Source organism: Chrysochloris asiatica, unplaced genomic scaffold (genome assembly GCF_000296735.1).
Source record: "Chrysochloris asiatica unplaced genomic scaffold, ChrAsi1.0 scaffold00060, whole genome shotgun sequence".
Lineage (NCBI taxonomy): Eukaryota > Metazoa > Chordata > Mammalia > Afrosoricida > Chrysochloridae > Chrysochloris > Chrysochloris asiatica.
Genome location: NW_006408578.1, coordinates 17260695 through 17267441, shown reverse-complemented (window position 1 = coordinate 17267441; position 6747 = coordinate 17260695). Strand labels below are relative to the sequence as shown.

Below are 6747 nucleotides of genomic sequence, written 5' to 3'. Positions count from 1 at the left end.
CGACCCTGTACAGGGTTTCCGAGGGTGTAAATCTTTACGGGAGTAGAAAGCCTCATCTTTCTCCCGCGGAGCAGCTGGCAGTTTCGAACTGCTGACCTTAAGGTTCGCAGCCCAATTCGTAACCACTACGCTACCAGAGCTCCTTACACCTATGGATACAGTAGTTCAAAAGAGGGAACAAATCATTACAGCGAGGATCATTCCGACCCCCTCAGTACACAGGGTAGACAGGGATGGGCAACTTGAACATTGGCTACCCAAAATGGAAGGGCTACAAAGGCAAGAAGTGACTGGCTTAGAAGCTTTCAAGAGGGAGCCTAGATCCAGAGGGCACAGAGGAAGGTAGAATCTCCACTGAGTAGCATCCAATCTGTTTGGTCGGGGCTGATGAAAGGAGATGGGGATAGGTCTCTTGTGATACCATAGTGAATAATTGTTATCAGGACTGATTGTGAGGGTTGGAAATGTAAAGGTAGATGTTTTATAACACATAATTCACAATAAAACATTTTAAAAACAAAACAAAACAAAATGAATGGGTTGTATTAGGTTTCCTAATAATTTGATCTATTCACTGAGATGAATACTGTAGTAAATTTGTACCCAAGGGAGAAACTTTCTCCTTAATCTAGATTTTTGAAGAAGACACTTGTAGTAGTTTCTCTCACCCCCAAGTTCCAGAAAGTTATAACTGAAAGAATATGACTATAGCTCTTTGTTCTAATGGCTTGGGAACCCACTGTCACATTATTGTTTTCCCCAATCTAAACCCTATAGGGTTTGGAGTTTCCCCGGTAAAATTTCTTGAACAAACTTTTTATTCTTGCAAATCTATGTTTATTCTTCTAGTTATGTAAGTTCCTCAACTCAGCCTTGAAAGATTTCTATTTTAGATCAGATTTTTACTTTACCATAAAGATTTACAGCCTCAGAAACCCTAAACAGGGTCATTATGAGTTGGAATCAACTTGATGGCAATGAATAAAAGTGTTTGATCAGATTTTTATTTCAGGTTGAAATGGAAAATCATCTAGCATAATATTAACTGGAAAATATATATACTTTGGGAGGAAAGACACCTCTGAATTATTCAAGAGAATTACAGAATAAATCTTATGTTCAACTGCAAAAGATACCTCCTAAATTATTTACTTGTAGCACATCCTGTTAGTCAATATGCATGAATACAGATTATTGGAGAAACAAAGAAACAAAAGATAAAAAATACAGCCTTCAAAATGGATTATTCCTCAGTGTAAAAAAAAACCCAAAAAATCCTCACAACTGGCTCAATAAAGCAACATCATGATAAATGGAGAGAATGTAGAAGTTGCTAAGGATTTCATTTTACATGGATCCACAATCAATGCCCATGGAAGCAGCAGACAAGAAATCAAGCACTGGGATAATCTGCTGCAAAAGACCTCTTGAAAATGTTTAAGAGCAAAATTGTCACTTTGAGAACTAAGGTACACTTGACCCAAGCAATGGTATTTTCAATCACCTCATTTTCATGTAAAAGCTGGACAATGAATAAGGAAGGCCAGAGAAGAATTGATGCATTTGAATTATGGTGTTGATGAAGAATATTGAATATACCATGGATTGCTAAAAGACTCAATAAATCTGTCTTGGAAGAAGTATGGCCAGAATGCTCCATAGAAGAAGCAATGATGAGACTTTGTCTCGCTTTGACCAAGTCCCTGGAGGACACCATGCTTGGTAAAGCAGAGGGTCATTGAAAAAGAGGGAGGTCCTCAATGAGATAGATGGACACAATGGCTGTACCAATGGGCCCCAACAATTGTGAGGATGGCACAGGGTGGGGTAGTGTTTCATTCTGTTGTGCGTAGGGTCACTGCAAGTCAGCAGACTTGGAGGCATCCAACAGCAACAAGAAGTAAAAGCATCTCATGACTTCCCGCTTGGGCTGGTGAATTACAACAGAAGGAAGGATAAAGATGAAACTCCTAGATAGCGTTTTCTATTCTATCATCTATTGTTGTGTGCCGTCGAGTCGCTTCCAACCCATAGTGACCCTGTATAGGGTTTCCAAGGAGCTGCTGGTAAGCTTGAACTGCCAACCCTGCAGTTCAAATGGCTTTGCACTCTGGCGTATTAACCCGCAACGCCACTCCAGGACTCCTGTTCTATCATAGGCCTCCCTATTGTTAAATTTCAAAATAACCCTGAGTTCAGGAGTGCACAGTCAATATGCTAGCAGTTACAGGAGAATGTTGTTATTATGTGCCATTGAGTCGGTTTCGACTCATAGCAACCCACTGGTGAGTTTGAACTTATGACTTTGTAGTTGAAACCAATCTTGTGGTCTTGTGCTTCATCCTACAGCTCCACACCAGGAGTCCATTGAATATGTGATTAAAAACACTGACCACACCCATAAGATTTGGCACCAAAGACAAGAATGAAGTCAGGGCTAGACACTAAGGCAGAAACGTGAAAGAGCCAAGTGCTCTTGGAGATCAGAGACTAGAGAGGAACTTCTGATCATGCAGGGAATGACATGATTTGGAATTTGACAAATGAGAAGACCATGATGTGGTGGGCCTGGGAGTGAGGGAGCCAGTGATGGGAAATTGAGGTTGAGTGCCAGTAAACACAAGTTTGCTTGCAATGGAAAGTTGATGTTGGAGGATAGTGTGGTGTGGTGTGTTACAAATATTTGACAGATCACTATGATATGGAGTGTACCCAGAACCTACATCTTGGTTTCTAATGCCAGTCTCCAATTAGAGGAACCAGATCTCCTTGGAAAACATGCCTATTTAATGACTGGGAAAGAAATATGCCAGATGCATTTGCAGCATCTTATAGTCTAGAAAGTAAGGAAGTGCTGAAAACACATACACACACATTGATAGGGTGTTTTAAAACTCCACAGGAGACAATGAAAAGAGCTCCCAATGGCCCAAAGCTGAGACAATTTCAGCCATCATTTAAGTAGTATTGGATTATAATCCAAAGTAAAAAAACAAACAAAAAACTGTTGTTAAATGCTATCGAGTTGTATCCGACTCAGCGATCCTGTTCAGTGTTTCCAAGGATTTAAAATCTTTGCAGGAGCAGAAAGCCTCATCTTTCTCCCATGGAGTGGCAGGAGGGGGCTTGAACCATAGACCTTGTGATTTGTAGTCCAGTGTTTATCATTATGAAGTCACTGCTCGCCCTCATATGTAGCCATTTATAGATATAAAATGTTGTTGTTGTTAAGTGCCGTCGAGTCAGTTCTGACCCATAGCAATCCTGTACAGAGTTTCCAAGAAGCAGCTGGTGAGCGTGAACCCCCGTCCTTGCAGTTCAAACAGCTTTGCAGTCTGCCGCATTAACCCACAGCGCCACACCAGGACTCCATGGATATAAAATAAATATCCATAAATCCTTACTGATGCAAATCAATGATGAAAATAATAAACGAAGAATGGACAAATCTTCCATGCAGAAGTATTCCAAGTAAGTTGTGTAGGTACTGAGCCCTCAAGGATGACTCCCATTCCTTAAATGAGGACTACACATAGTGACTCCTGGTGTGGTGCTGTGGGTTAATGTATCAGACTGCAAAGCCGTTTGAATTGCAAGGTTGGTGGTTCAAGCTCACCAGCTGCTCCTTGGAAACCCTTACAGGTTCGCTATTGGTTGGAACCGACTTGACGGCACTTTACTACAACAACAATACATAGTGATGTGCTTCCAAAGAGTGCAGTATAGAAAGGAGGAAACAGACAATACTTTACAGTGGAGAAACCTGACCATCACCACACTTCAGCAGTTGATCAAGGTCAACATCATCATAAACCATGTTGATACAATGAACGCTTGATACGAATTCCATTGTTTATTGAGATTTCCTTCATTTTCCCCAAATATCCTTTTCTGTTCCAGAATCCTTCCATGATATCACATTTTCTCAGACTTCTGTTTTTGATAACCTTGACTGTTTTGAGTACTGATCAGATAGATTGGAGGATGTTCCTTTATAGGGATTTGTCTGATGTTTGTCTCATGATTAGACTAGGGCTATGGGTTTGGGGGAGGAGGATCACAGAGGTCAAATGTCATGTTCATGTTCACCTGAATTAACTATGGACTTCAGCTAATAATAATGTGCAATATTAGTTTACCGTACCCTGGTGTAGGATAAGCACTGGTAACTCCAAGGTGGGCAGTTCAAACCCACCAGTTACTCTTGGAAACCCTATACAGGGTCACTATGAGTTCAGAACCAACTTGGTGGCACACAACAACAACATTACAAATGTAGCACATAAATATAATTTGAGATGTTAATAGGAAAGACCTTGTGTACGTGTGCATGTGGGGTAGTGGTAGGGTAGATAGGGGGATTCTCTGTACCATCTGCTCAATTTTCAGCTGCTCTTTTGAAAAGTCTATTAATTAAAAACACAAAAACCAGTGATGTTGGGTGTGGGTGAGTGAGAAGAAAGGCTGCAGGTATTCCTGGAGAGATGTCATTGTTATCAATGAAGGTAATTGTCCAGACAGGCTCAGTCAAGAAGGGGAAAAAAATCAAACCTTTTGCCATTTTTAAGATGTTCTTTTCTTTGTTTGGCTGTTTATTGTGAGTTGGGTGAAGGTTTGCAGAATGGGTCAGCTTTTCATTAGACAATTCATGTACACTGTGTTTTATTCCGTTGGCTGGGGGCGTGGCATCGTTTGTCCCACTTCCCTTCTGTGTTTTCTCTTTCCATTCCTCCTTCTTTCCTAACCCTTCTGATTTTTGTCCTTATTCTTCAACAGTACCGAAGCCCTTTTGTGTGTATAGATCTGGAACCATATCTAAGATAATATGATAAGTAGGAAAAAAAAAATCAAGTTTTAGGACCATTTGCATTTGCTTGCATTCCATATAATTTTTATTTCTGGAAGTAACACAAGGCAATAATGGTTTTCCCTAGGGAGCAGGAACAGGATGGGAACTTTCTCTGTAACTCCTCCTATGTCTTTAGTATTTTGGACCATGTGTGGGCATTGTCTCTTTAAAAAAAAAGAGGACGTTGTAATGAAACATTTAAAAAGTTTTCGTACATGAAAGCAACCACAAAAACCTTCTTGGCCAGATAAGATACCCATTTGGCAGGTAGTGTGATGCTAACCCAATTATATAACAAATCACTGTTGTTAGCTATTGTTAAATCCCAGCCCATTCATCCCATGAGCTATGGAAAGAAATACTGCCCACTACAGTGTTGTTCCCATGATCAGTAGCAGATTGGACTGTTGTGGTCCACAATTTTTTTTCCTGCTTTGATTTGCATTCTATTTTAAGCTTTATTCCCAAGCTATAAATTTTCGTTTCTTCAGGCTCTTCTGGGGTATCTTTTACTTCTGTGCAACTTCATCTTTTGGTTTAGGAACAATTTGTTCCTTTTCAGTAAAGATCATCTCAATATGGCAGGGGAGGGGGGGAGGTGGCGCTTATGTAGAGGTTGATCCAACCATGAGCTCTGTAAATTTGGTGGCATATCTTGGGGGCTTTGTTGACCTGGATATGCTCAATGATCCGAGAGTCCATATCTAAACCCTTAAATTCAGCACTGTTCTCTGCATTTTCAAGCATGTGCAGTAAAAATTCAGCACTCTTTTTGGGCCACCGAGCCTGTGTCCAACCCCGCTGTTTGGCCTGGGTACTCCTACCAATGCCATCATTGTAATATCTGAATGGTACACATTGCTTCTGCAGAGTGACTTCCTTCAAATACTTGGTGGCTTTTCGGCTTGTACCCTTGATGGTCTGGGCAGTTTCCTGGGTACTCTTAAAATGGCCCTGGAGATTTGAAACTCTTGGTTTGCATGATTTTGTGGGGTTTTCTAGGTCAAGTAAGTAGCTAACCATTTTGTGAGATTGCCTCAGGCCACTTATGGGAAGAGGTGCAGTCTTCAGATTTTTACGAATTGATTTTCAGAAGAAGATCACCCGACCTTTTTGACTAGTTTGGAAATCCTGCTGAGACCTGTTCAGCATCACGGTAAAATGCACAATTCCACTGCTGGATGGCTGGTGCAGTGCATGAGGTATACTGGTTGGGAATCGAACCTGGGGTGCATGGGGGTGAAGCCACCAATGCCCCAATATGCAATTTTAGTGTGGGTTAAAATAATAATAATAATTATATATATATATATATGTTGTTATGTGCTGTGGAGTCAGTTCCAATTCATAGTGACCCTGTATAGGGTTTCCGAGGTTATAAATCTTTACGGGAGCAAAAAGCCTCGTCTTTCTCCCGTGGAACAGCTGGTAGTTTCGAATTGCTGACCTTAAGGTTCGCAGCCCGATTAGTAACCACTATGCTACCAGAGCTCCATAGATATATATAATATATTTTATATATAAAATATTTTCATAATAAAAATAAATAATATATTTATATTATGTTTCAGCCAATATTACTTATCAAGGATGTCCCATGGTAGAAGCCATTATGGGGGATGGTGAAGATAAGAGGCATGGAGGTAAATTCATGAGAAGCCTGACTTGCAGGTTTCAAGAAGCTCCCTCCGCGGTCTTCTCTATCACATCACACCCATCCTATCTGTGCATTTTGTCTTGAGGAGGACCTGACTTACAACTCCTCTCCCAGGACGCTCAATACCAAAATAGCCTGCAATGGAACCCAGCCATGGGACCTGCTTGGCCACTCAGATGCCAGGCCAGGTATTTATATCCACCCTCATGAGTCAGCACCTGGCCGCGTGCCCTCTCAAGAG

The 6747-nt window shown here is 41.0% G+C and overlaps 1 pseudogene; it reads right to left on the bottom strand.

Annotated features, from left to right (window-relative positions):
- Positions 1-5307: 5307 nt before the first annotated feature.
- On the bottom strand, positions 5308-5872 carry LOC102837969 (annotated as a pseudogene).
- Positions 5873-6747: the final 875 nt, after the last annotated feature.